Here is a 13,901-nt window from a genome sequence, read left to right as displayed (position 1 = left end):
GAGCAAACTAAGAATACTGAGTAGAAAAATGCTATCTTTTTATAGCCAAAACTGGTTTTAGCTGTTTGGTGAGAGAACAACTGACATTCAATAAAATGACCAAAATCGCTAGGTATATTACAGAGATTCACTCCAAAGAAGATCTCAGCAAACAATATACTGATGGTTTTTGCTTGACATGTCCTTTCCTATAGCAGTGCGGGCTGAGAAAAAGTTATTTGCAGCAGTGGATCATCATTCCTCTTTATAGTCACTGCAAAGTGGTTCGTCTGGAACCCACCAGAAAGTATTTAAATACACTAGGAATTTGTAGAGTAGAAGGCATGGGCATGCTACATTTTACAGAATCCATGCAGCAAGATAGCTTGATTACAAAATCTTTTTGACATTACATATTATTTACATTTTTATTATTTCTGTTCTCTTTTTACCTGACCTTGATTCAGGCACTGAAAACCCGGAGGTAACCCCCAAGCATTGTTCATTTAAATTGGAAAAATAACAAGCATCATTATCTTTTCTATCCTACCGCAGTGTCAGAGATCTTCTGCTTCCACAGATGGACTGACAGGGATGAGTGAGCTCTCAGCCCAGGTCTGGAAGAGCTCTCCTTAAGCCAAACATGGTGGGTTTACGGATCATTTTCTAAGTATGCATGTGTGCCTGTGTGTATGAAAAATATACAATGTAAAAAGTATAATCCCCAACCTTCATTCATTATTTCAGGAATTTAGCAAATAACTTGAGAAAATGGAAGGAGAATCTGACAATCATCTCAGAACAAATAAACTATTTATTATTAAAAAAATGAGTGAAAAAATAGCTCTAATATTCAGCACAGCTTAATGAATTGAAAACACTTTTCTTCACAGTTCTTACTGAGATGAAGTGTTTTTTCTTTGTAGTTAAATGCAAGTTCTTAATTCTGTTTAGAAAGCTGTTGCATAAAATGACAAGACAACATCAATATGTTACCAAGGGTAGGTCATGCTTGACCAACCTCATAGCCTTTTATGAGAATGTTACAAGGTGGATGGATGATGGCAGAGCCGTGGATGTGGTCTACCTTGACTTCAGTAAAGCCTATGACACAGTCTCCCACAGCATCCTAGTTGCTAAGTTGCGGAGGTGTGGTCTAGACAATAGAGTAGTGAGGTGGGTTACAAACTGGCTTAAGGAGAGAAGCCAGAGAGTGGTAGTCAATGGTGCGGAGTCTAGTTGGAGACCAGTATCTAGTGGAGTACCTCAGGGGTCAGTACTGGGGCCAGTATTATTCAATATATTCATTAACGACTTAGACGAGGGAATAGAGTGTACTATCAGCAAGTTTGCTGATGACACTAAGCTGGGAGGAGTGGCTGACACGCCAGAAGGCTGTGCTGCCATCCAGCGAGACCTGGACAAACTGGAGAGTTGGGCGGGGAATAACCTAATGAAATTTAACAAGGAAAAGTGTAGAGTCCTGCATCTGGGCAGGAACAACCCCAGGTTCCAGTATCGATTGGGAAATTACATATTAGAGAGCAGTGTAGGGGAAAGGGACCTGGGGATCCTGGTGGACAACAGGATGACCATGAGCCAGCACTGTGCCCTTGTGGTCAGGAAGGCCAATGGCATCCTGGGATGTATTAGAAGGGGGGTGGTTAGTAGATCAAGAGAGGTCCTCCTTCCCCTCTACTCTGCCCTGGTGAGAACCCATCTGGAATATTGTGTCCAGTTCTGGGCCCCTCAGTTCAAGAAGGACAAGGAACTGCTGGAGAGGGTCCAGCGTAGGGCAACCAAGATGATTAAGGGAGTGGAGCACCTCCCTTATGAGGAAAGGCTGAGGGAGCTGGGTCTCTTTAGTTTGGAGAAGAGGAGACTGAGGGGTGACCTTATTAATGTTTATAAATATATAAAGGGTGAGTGCCATGAGGATGGAGCCAGGCTCTTCTCGTTGGCAAACAATGATAGGACAAGGGGCAATGGGATCAAGCTGGAACACAAGAGGTTCCACTTAAATTTGAGAAAAAACTTCTTCTCAGTAAGGGTGACAGAGCACTGGAACAGGCTGCCCAGGGGGGTTGTGGAGTCTCCTTCTCTGGAGACATTCAAGACCCACCTGGACATGTTCCTGTGCAACCTCACCTAGGCGTTCCTGCTCCAGCAGGGGGATTGGACTAGATGATCTTTTGAGGTTCCTTCCAATCCCAAACATACTGTGATACTGTGATATGAATAATGCTGACTTTTGTCGCAGTCTGGCTGTCATACCAGAAGGCCTTAGTTAGAGTGACATTTAACATGTGAAATTTAATGTCTATAGAAAGAACAGTGTAACAGAAAAGTGTAACAGAAAGAACCGGTAACAGTGTATTCAGCAAGGAAGAACTAACAACCAGTGGCTGTTTTAATTAAAAGATAAAATACAGCCGTGGAAGGCTGATCTTAATGTTGTTGTGTCACTAGAAAAACAGTATGGTTATTTTTAAAGTGACTCATGAAAATATTCCTTCCTATTTACTTCTGTTTCAAGAATTTTTTAAGAAAGAAAATATTTTCAGAAAGTTCAGGAAATTTGATTCCTAGACCTAGGGATTTTTCTCTGGTGCTTATCTCCTCTTACAACTGCTGCTGCAGTAGCACACTGTCCTGCATCCCACTTCACCATTAGGTTTAACCTTTGCTGGATTTACCAGTGAAAATGACACCAGGGCTAGGACTGCAGATCTGGATTACCATCCAAAGATTCAATTTTTAGGCTCTTCATGGTGACCAGCAATAAAAGATAGTAACTAACCTCAGTCTACAGCAGTGATTTAGGTGATACGTATCTGAGCACAGGCATGTCCTGAACACACTAGAATGATCACTGAATTATGGAAACAGGTAAAAGAGGACACTTAGAATAGCATCACTCATGAGTATTTTAAATAAATTATAAATATGTTTTTTCTCTCAGTATTTGGCCGATTTCTCATGATGCTATTCAAGGCTGATGCACATTCTAAATTGGTCTATGTTATTGTTCATTACATTGCCTTGACAAAAGATCTCACTATCTTTGGGGAAAGGAGGCAGTTTGCCTCCCTGGTGCTCCAAAGCCACAGTCAGGCAGTGAACTCTGAAACTTGTGGTAAACCTAAGAACTACCTCTACATCTTTATGAATGCTCTTCACCAAATCTATAATATGCTGTTATTAAACTGCAATTCCCTCCACAGCTGACATCTGCTCCAGCTAGGACTTGTCGTTCTGTTCCATCAGGTGCTTTCTGCTCCTGTAAAAAATGAATTCCCAAATGTTCACTTATTTTCAATAGCAATAAACTGGTCTCATACTTTATTAGTTTTACACACTAAAATCTTTCCTGAAAAATGAACTACCATCCAGCAGGACAATGTCAATGACACTGCCAAGGAATTTCCAAACTGTGACTCTCAAATATTTTTAAGGGCTTAAATTCTTAGCATGGGAAGAGAGAAAATGTAGTAAAAAAATTTTAAAAGGGGTGTGGTTCTATTAATGCAATTGGAAAAACAAATAAAGTCTTTATATCAGTAAGTTAGGGACTGAGACTTTCTAGCATAACAGTTTCAGTCCAGCAGTCCTTAATGACAGTTGTAGAATTTTGTTTCAGAAACAACACTGACACGATGTTTCTCAAAGCCTTTTATTTTGCCAGATTTTGACTGGGCAAACAATAATCCCTGTCAGCTGCAAAGTAAGAAAGTAATGTTGCATTTCCAGTTGAATGATTCAGTACTGTGCAGAGAGTGGAGACCACAGTAATGTCACACATTAACACCTGCAGGGAGCTTGACTACAGTAATTTGTTTTACTTTTTTATCAAGGACAGTTTGGGACAGTTAGATTTATGAAGCCATAATAAAATATTGACCATGTCAGTGGTAGAATTACGCTCATTTCACTTTCTTGTTCTTTTTCCCTTACTTGTTTTTAGTGCTGTTCAAAATGCCTTCCCATGTATCTGCACATAGCTGTATTAGAAACATATCAACTTAAATGTATGATTTATAACGTAATTTATAATACTCTCACAATTTCAAATTATAATAACATGTTTCCTCAGAGTGTCTGGATAAATAAAAGCTGCATTGTACTTTCCCCCTCTTTCCAGAAACTTTTAAGTAGCTTACTTCCAAAAGCCCAGCTTTGGTATCCTGCAAAGTGTTCATCCCGCAGTGGCCCTGTCCTTCCCTGGATTCCCTTGCTTTTCTGTTTGTTGCTCTGTCCAGCCTCTGCAAGAGAGAATTTGCTATCTTTTGGCTGCTGAATGCTGACATGCAGACAAGCAGAGCAGTAGCAGTGGCCTTTCTGCAGGAAAGCTTTCCCCTGACAGCATCTCACAGAAACAGCAGTCCTGACTTCTGTATTAAAGAGCTGCACTTACTTCCAACTGTCTTCCATGAGGGAAGGGAAAAGATCGGCTGTGCTCACAGCAAGGGTTAAAATGTGTACCCTGATGTGAAACAGCTGTTTCCTGACTGTGTCTATTTTCTGTGTCATAAGACCTGAGGTGGCAGATCCACCCCACATTAAGATAAGCTTCACGAGTAATTGTTTTAGCTTGCTGACCTTCGTGTCTGAGCATGAGCTCTCCTCCAGATGGAGGGGCAGCAGTCATACATGGCCTGATCAAAGTGAAGGGACCACTTCAGCCCATAGCTGTGCTACTGCACATACCACCTCTACCTGAGTAGGGTGAAGAAATTGTTCCTGTTTCTTACCTGGTGTCGAGTCTTGTGTGCCTCTTTATTTAGGCTCTTGACCTCTCCCATGCTCTGGCCAGCTGCAGGACTGGCCTGTTTGCCTGACAAGTACCACTGCCTTCCCCACTGTGCTGTGAGCAAAGTTGGAGATGACAGAGATCACTCTTGTAGTTCTGAGGTGCACCTCACTGGAAGAAAGCTGAGATGTATGTGAATACCTGAGGCTGACATAAGAGGTGAAAGAGCAGGTGATTTCTATGTGATGGGAGTTCATGATACTTCTGTGGCATGAGAGTGAAATCCACTGCTCTGTGGGCTTCCCTGGTGCTTCCTCCTAACCAGCCTGTCAGTATGCCATATTTTTTGGCATATTCAGGATGGGAAAGGATGTTCCAGGGCCAAATACAAGAGTACTTTGTGCGTGAAAGAAGAAAGGCTGAAGAGGTTCATAAGGGAAAATAAAAGCCTGGCTTGTTTCTTGCAAGAGAGAAGACAGTTCTTGCACAAAGAAAAATTGAATGGGTCTGTCTGTGTTCAGAATAAATCGGAAGAGAGACGCAAACATGCAGAGAAGTTTTCAAATGTCTTCAGTAGTTTGGAAGACAAATGCACAGTTTGCCTATATTATCTCAGGCTATCAGTCCAGCCCTGCTGGTGGACTGTGGTTAGAGAAATGCATAAGCGTTACTTTACAAAGTGCAAATACCAAGAAAATGGGGTTGCCTGCTTTCTATTAGGGCTGTGAGAATGAATTACAGTTTTTGGAGCTCTATAATAATATGCAGAATAATTTCATTCAGCTTTTCTATTTGTGCCTCTTGTTTATCAGATATGTGTGGGAAGACATCATTTGATTCATCATCATCCTGGATAGCAATTTCTCAGTTGCTTCTGAGTATCTTGCTTTGGGGGAGAAAAAAGATCCCTGTTCATTCTCTTCAAACAGGAGGGAGAGAAGTCTCAGCCTGCATCACTTTGAATTTATCCTACCTCTCTGTGAAGCAGCCACAGCATATCCTAATTTTGTTCATATTTTTGAAGTGTACTGTGACTATTTCCTTTCACTGAATTTTCACTTTTTGTCACTTTGCCTCTCAACATGCATGTCAAGCTCAAACCTGTGGAGCAGCCCTTGGGGCAAGCCAGACATGGACACTCACACATTTCCCTAGCTGAAGGATATTTCAGTTCTGCTCACAATAAGCAATTCTAACGTTATTGAAATACCAAATGCAACAGAGTTCAGCAATGAACAGAGTTCAGGAAAAAAAAAAAAAAAAAAAAAAAAGGTGTTGAGGCTTTATATAATTGCTGGGATGAAAAATGACCATCACTGTTAAGAAATTAGCTGGGCATGCAGCCTTGGACATTGTCCATGTCCTGTCTCCATCTTGACAGACTGTACTGGTTATGGTTAGGATAGAGTTAATTTCCTTCACAGTAGCTAGCATAAGGCTATGTTTTGGATTTGTGCTGGAAACAGTGTTTGTTACACAGGGATGTTTCAGTTATTGCTAAACAGTAAAGGACTTTTCAGCTTCTCATACTGGCTTGTCAATGAGAAGGCTGGGGGTGCACAAGAAGTTGGGAGGGGACACGGCTAGGACAGCTGACCTAAACTGGCCAAAGGGGTATTACATACAATGTGAAGTCATCCTCAGCATATAAATCTGAGGGAAGAAAAAGGAAGGGGGGATGTTTGGAGTGATGGCATTTGTGTTTCCAAGTAACTACTTCATGTGGTGGACCTCAGCTGTCCTGGCGATGACTGAACCTGCCTGACCATGGGAAGGAATGAATTAATTCCTTGTTTTGCTTTGCTGGCATGCACAGCTTTTGCTTCACTTATTAAACTTGTTATTTCAATTTACAAGTTTTCCCACTTTTACCCTCCTGATTCTTTCCTGCATCCCACTGGGAGGGAGGGAGTGAGCGACTGCATGGTGCTTAATTTCTGACTGGGGTTCAGCCACTACACAGACCCTTTCCTTCAGCTATGGGGACAACAAAAAACAGAGTGACTTGCAGCAGACTCCCTCATCACTGGGCAACCGTGAGTCTGCCCCTTTCCTTACCACCAGTTCACAAATTGAAACAAACAAATCCCATATGTTACCTCTTGAAATACTACATGCACTGCTAGGTAAATTGCTCTAAAAATATAGAGATGAATGCTGGCGGTGAGATAAAGGTGTGATGAAGTAGAAATATGGGGAGTTTTTTTTGCTTCATCTGAGTGCAAAAAATATGTATTAAATTTTACATGCAAAATATGGAGATTCAATTTGTCACAGAAACTGGGAAAGTCAGAAAGAAATGGCAAATGTCATGAGCTACAATCTCACCCACAAAATGAGGTTTAGCTTTCTCCAAAATGAAGTATCTTGGTCTGGAAAATTGTATCCAGACAGCCTGCCTGCTTAGAAATGAAACTATTTTATTTTGTGGTATTTATGGGAATAAGTCTTTTTACATATAGGTCACTTGAATTTTCACTAGTTTCATCTCTGATCAGCTTTTTTAAATGTCTGTCGTGATGTCATGTTCTGAAGGCTTGAAAAGGTCTCTTCAAATTACACCTGGCAGATTTTAGGCAGCCGAGAAAGAGCACTCAATTCTTGTGGATTCCAAGAGCTGCACAAGTCCATCCCTCCAGGCAGGTGTTTCTGCTCTTTCTCACTGAACTACAGACAGATGGAATTTGACAGTGTTTCCCCTTCAGTGGCATCCTAAGGAAAATTAGCTAGCTTTGTCTTTTAGTTGACGCAGGCACAAATGACAAACAATTGACAGCCAGGGGTATTTTCCCACAATAAATCCACAGATCTGACAGCAAACACTTCTGAAACAAAAGCAATAATAAGGAAGTAAATTCTCATGAACCTATGAAATTAGAATGTTTTGCAAGAATGTCTGTATTTTTCATCTGTGTTATTAATGGCAGATGCGAAGTTAATCTGTAGAAAAGATGAAGTTAATAACAGGGAACTGATAGGGCCTTTTTGCTAATACTGTAGTGCCTCAGCTATGTTTGACCTAGACAATAAAAAAGCTTAATTGCAACTGTACAAATGGTGAGTTCACAAAGTTGCAGCATGTGAACAAAATGAGTGAGTTATTTGACGGTCTTCCTAGAACGAGTCCAGCCTTTTTAAGGATTCCATGCATTTATAGTAAGAAGTCCACAGAGGAAAATGTTACAGAAATGATGTAAGAATTCAGGGAACAAACATTGTCAGTAATACTTCTGTGCTTAAGAAATCCACTAGTAATATCTATATTAAATGGTCTTAGCCTATAGTAGTGTAATATAATGGAAAATAGATACTCAGACTGGCTTAAAAGATTGTGCCTATAACTTCCATGCCAACCCTGCCTCTGCCACAGTACCCACTAATACCATTTCTACCATCTGCATTTACAAAATAACAATCTCCTGCAAAGTTTCTCTCCTGACCTCCAATAGTGGAGAAAGGAAAGTTTACATTTTCTTAAGTTTTGAAGCATTTGTCTCATATCTATTTGCTGCTACTATTGTCCCAATTAATTTCATTCACTCCAATTTCCTTTGCCCACATCAATGGAAAATAGTAGCTCAGACTTATTATCACGAATGTCTATTGATATAAATTCCTTAGGGGGAAATCTTGCAGACACAATGATGCCACCACTTACAACTTTTTTTTTTTCTGAACTCTAAGGGTGGATCTCTGACTTAAGATAGCACCCAGATTTGCAAAAGTATTTCAATGTGGTAGTACCTGACCATATGGCTATTAAGAAGAAAGTCTAAAACTGATCCCCAAGAAAATAAAACCTCTTATGGCTAGCTGTTCTTTTCTGTCCAACTTGTCACATATTTTTTCTTTATAAGCATTTAAGTTCAAAACAAGATAAAAAGGAAAAAAAATAGGCAGTTACGCAGGTACATTTCTGAAGTGCGGTTTTTGATGTGCTTATCTGTACCTCTGAGGGCATACATAAAAAAATCCAGTCAGAACATCACTGATAGTTTATTGTTTGTGTCACTTGTGTCACTGAATCTCCTGAAGTCACAGCAGGTTTTCCAGGCCTTCAGCGAAGAAACCTAAACCACCACTGACAGTTACACAGGTCTTCCTCTTATTTAGAAATTGAAAGGTTAATAAGCTGCAAGAGACTGTATTGCCAGTTTTCTGCAGATCTAAATATCATTAGAAATTCATTGGATGGATGGTTTCTTGCTGAACTGTATAAAAATCACTTCTTTAAGAGAGACTTTCCACTTGCCCACCCCTTCCATATACTTACAGTGCAACACATAGTGGAACCATTGCTTATGGAGTAAGATCATTACAAAGGTAATTTCTTTCTGAAGCATGACTCAAAGCTATAATAAAACTTTTATTGGATCGATATGTACTCAAGTATTGAAAGTAGTCATAAATTTTCATGGCCTTAACAGAATTTAATAATTTGTCACTCAAATAGGTCCTGATGAACAAGGCCTACAAAACTCTGTTTGACAGTTGTTAAAGCTATTGAAATAATACAGGTAATTTGGAAAAAATGATTGGGTAGTTATGTCTCAAACTATAATTTGTACATCAATAAGATCAGAGAATAACATTCTGCAAAAGACTCACAGGCTTTTTTCCTGGCTGCCACATTGCCCTGTGGCCTGTTCCACTATGAGCTGAATTCTGGTAAATATGCTCTGTTGCTGAATGAAATACAATATTCTCTGCTCCCTTTAAAACATAGATGCTCCTTAGCCTTGCAAAAACTGGAAGTTCAGACCATCAAGATGATTATTTCTCTTTCTCAGGAAAAAGTTAAGGGAGAGAAAATAGCAAACAGTTTTTCCCTCAGATTTTTTCATGGATGTTATTATGAGCTACTCACTAACTTCTAACTAGACATGTTTTGTTTCTTTTAAATTGGTTACCTTTAACTCCACAACATTTTGCTTTAGGATGCTTTGTTCCTGTTTTGTTTTGTTCTGGTTTTATAATAAGAAAATCTGATATGTTGACATGGAAGAACAACTAATTTTTAAAAAACTTCCACTAGAGTCTAGTTAAGTTATTCAAGTAAGACTTGAAGTTTGTTGTGGGTCTTTTTGTTTTGTTTTGTTTGTTTGTTTGTTTTCTCTACCTGAGTAAATACATTTCCTTGATAGAAGACCATTATAAGATTTGTTCATCTTAAAATAAAACCGTGAATTCTTTCCAGATTATTTGGTATCATTTTTCTTAACATTTTGGAAACAGTCCTATTTTTTAAAATAGTGATACCCATTCAGGCCTCTACTACATTTTAAGACTTTTATTTCTCTGAAAAGAGTAGACATCAGAAGGAAACATGACTGAGCACAAAAATCTATTACCAGGAAGTTTCATGATGCTATCATTTGTCTTCATGTTGCAGCAGGGAGACCATTTCCAGAGCCTTTTTTCTAACATGGTTTCTATTAATATTATTGGTGTGAGCACAACCAAGAATCAAATTTGTCCCTGAATATACACAAATAAAGAGAATATGGCATTGAGTCTCCAGCTTAATGAGCCTGATCTGCACCAGTCCTCCAGAGCATCCCATTGAAATCATGCATCATGTAGCACAGGCTCTTGTATGAGCTTAAATATCCCCCGATGCTGGTCTGCCATCAATTCTCCTCATATTGACATCCACAGAGCAGGGGGTTAATCAAGGCATCTTTCTGTCCTGGTGACCCCATCTGCCAAAACATCGCTGGAAGCTGTTGATCCATCATTTTGCTCTGGACCAATGCCCATTCATCACAGCACTGCTGAGGTCTATAGAGAGTTTATGACATTGTAACATGATACTTATGTCTCAGGCATACGCATGAAGGCCAGGCATTGTTCTACAGAAAGCACATCAGCTTTCAGTCCTCATAATAAAAGTAAAATGTGCCAACTTCATTCAGGTTGCATTGCTAATTGTTTTCTACTGTAAAATACATGCATATGAAAACTAAATCTGGAAATGAATGCTTCAAAATGGCAGGAAGACAGTGATATGATCAGCATAAGCTTTGTCCTGGTACTTACACACTGATATCACAACTACAAAGTGTAAGATGTTCTCTAATTTTGTATCTGGTTATCTGAGCCCAAAGCCTCTTGGTTGATCTCAAAGGTCTTTCCGATTAGATTGAAATGATAGGCTGAATCTTACACATGACATCAGATGAATGTGAAATTAGCTGTGAAAGGCAAATGACTTACTTTAGTATCTCCTTATATTTATAGAAACAAAAAGTCATAGAAGAATCAGTTTGCTTGATTTACTCAGCAGCTCTACATGAATTAAAGCTACTCTGTGGGTAATACTAAGTAAACAAGTCTAGTTAAAGAGAATGACCACCTTTCTTCCACTGGCATAAGAAATAATCTACAGAAAAACAAGGGACAATGTTTTGTCTCATCTTTTCAGACCTTTTCAGAAAGCCATTTTCCTTTAACATATTTTTTCTATCTCTTCTCAAAAGAACATTGCAACTGTTCTTTAAACTGTAACTCAGTTATCATGAATCAATTTATTTGTTGAAATTATACTTGTATGAAGTTTTGCATATTTCATTACATCTCATATTTTTGAACACCAGTTTATTAAACTCATTACATCTACAGATAAAATTCATTTGAAACTGTGAAAAAACAATATTTTAAAAAGTTTCTGAAATCCATTCTAATCTGTATACCGAGGGAAAATATTCTGCTTATAGCTGCATCTGAGAGGGGCATCTTTAAATCTTTCAATATATTTCATTATTTTAATTTATTAAGAAGACAATCATTTAAAGATAGAATATTAGACTCATTCCTAACACAATGAACTGAAGCATCTGAAAATAAATATTCTGTACTGAGTCTTGTATTACATAATATGCCTTCTACAAAAAGTTATGTCTAGCCTTTCGTGAACTTCAATAATATTTGATGGGTTTTTAAACTCAGAAAAATGGCTAAAACAGGTTAAAATAATTTTGTTTGCTAAAATCAAATGTAGAGCCAGATATAGGACACTTAAATGTTGACTAATGAATGAAATGTCTTCATACTTTTTCTCTTTTATTATGATGTTTTCTGTAGACAAGAGCTAAATTTATTACAAAATCTAAAAAAAATGTATTTTTATATGGTTTGTCATTTAACCAAGGCATTCTGTCAGAAGCTTCAGCACAGATTAATCTTAAGAAAGCAATATAAAGGAACAGCTCTTAGAAAATAGAAATGCAAGCAATAATCAGTCACTGAAAGTATGTCTCTTTCATCCTCAGTTCTGCTGTCTTTAAAAGAACAAAAAAAAGATATTCATGGAGCACCATGAGTTTAACTGACACTGGGAAACTTATGTGCAATAAAACCTATATCTCTCTCAATTCACAACTCCTAGGATCCAGCAGTTATTAATTCTTTTTCCCAGGAACACCTTTTGAAGGTGCTGGTGGCTTGGTCCACTTCACATCACGTCCACAGTGGTCCCTAATGCACAGTCTCTTCCTGAGCCAGACACAGAAGCATGCTTACAAGACCACTCAAAGGTATGGGGGATTGTACTGTAAAATACAGAAAGAGTGGTTCCCCTCTCACAGGCTAACACCTGCTCTTAAGAAGTAGAAGACAGTGCATCAGTAAAGGACACCATTATATTTCTGGGCATTGTGTGTGATTTGTAATGTGTACTGAATTATTTTAGTATTGTTTCAGTTCCAAAGCAAGTGCTCAAGGAATAGTGCTCAAATTCACTCATGAGTGAGTTTTGCTTTTCATGAATGATGCTCGCTTAGTGTGATCAGCTTTTTCCCAATGCAAAGTTTTTGTGTAACAGATTCTTATCCTGAAACACTGCTGAAAGATGTGTAAATGCCTGCTGAAAAGGTCCCTGAAGCTTTTTGGTTTGAGAAGGCTTATATTAGCTCTTTGTTTTCTTGCAGTGAAATAAATTAGACCCACAGGACTGTGACTATCACAGACCTAGCAGGGTATCAGTTCCTGAAGGGAGGATTATTCCAGAGCTCTCCCACAAGCACAGGGTCCTTCCCTGTACTGCAGGCAGGATTTCAGGGAGCATGATAGCTATTAAACAGCATGGATAGTCATGGGCCAGTGCTGATCCATGCTTTATCCCAGTTTCATTATACTAGATGTAGCCTATGTACCATCCAAACCCACAAAACAAAATATTTTGTTGTCTATACTGGTTAATAATCTTCTCCATACAGCTGGTGCCGGTGTGCAGAGCTGCTCTACTTCCCACAGACGAGTACAGGAATTTCTTCTAATTGCAGGATATTTGGAGTACTGCGTGACTAGATGCAGCAAGGCTGTAGCGAAGCACAACAACTTGGTTAGGAATGAGGAGATTATGACTGACAAGCAAAGGAAGGAAGAAAATGGGACAGTGCCTGAGAGGAAAGGTTGAGATGAGTGTGAAAAAAGCAAAAGGTCAAAGAAAGAAAACGAATGAAGAGAAAAAGAAAACAAAGTGAACCAAAATTAATAAAAAACGCGGGAGAAGGCAGCTCAGGGTGAATGAGTCATAAATAAGGGAAGGTTTGAAGCAGGACAGGGCAAAAATAATGTGTTCAAAAGATCTGGACCCGCAGAACTTCAGTGAGCTGACTTCAGTGTTTCCGGTCCCTGAGGTGGCAATAGCCCAGGTTAATAGAGGAAGGGAGCTATGGTGAGTTCCTCTGTCCTGCTACTCAGACGGAATTGCATCACTCTATCCTTCATTTTAGGATTATTGTTGAGCCCTTCATTCATTCCCATCCTTCTCATCAACAGGCATAAAAGACCCGCAGCAGTACAAGCAGTGTGCTTTGCTGCATGCATGTACCACACAAAACAGTGGTCCTGTGCTCAGTGGGGAGACATTACAGCATGACCACATAAAACATCCTTAGAAGCAGGACTTACATCTGTACTGCTCCCCTGGCCAACCCCCTCCTTCCAGAGTGGAGGCTGGGGCACAAACTGCAAGGACTACAGTCCACCAGTTCTCATAGAACCACATGATTTCTACATGAAATTATGTATTACTTACTGTTTTCTGAACTGCAAGAAGTAGGTAGTGATGCAAGGTGAGGCTTCCTTCACTACACCTTATGTAGAATTTCAGTCTATGCAAGTTCACAGGTAAATCCTGTGTTAGGACTAAACCAAGGATTGATCACCA

Source organism: Nesoenas mayeri (assembly GCF_963082525.1).
Source record: "Nesoenas mayeri genome assembly, chromosome: 1".
Taxonomy (NCBI): Eukaryota; Metazoa; Chordata; class Aves; order Columbiformes; family Columbidae; genus Nesoenas; species Nesoenas mayeri.
This window is presented reverse-complemented; position numbering follows the sequence as displayed.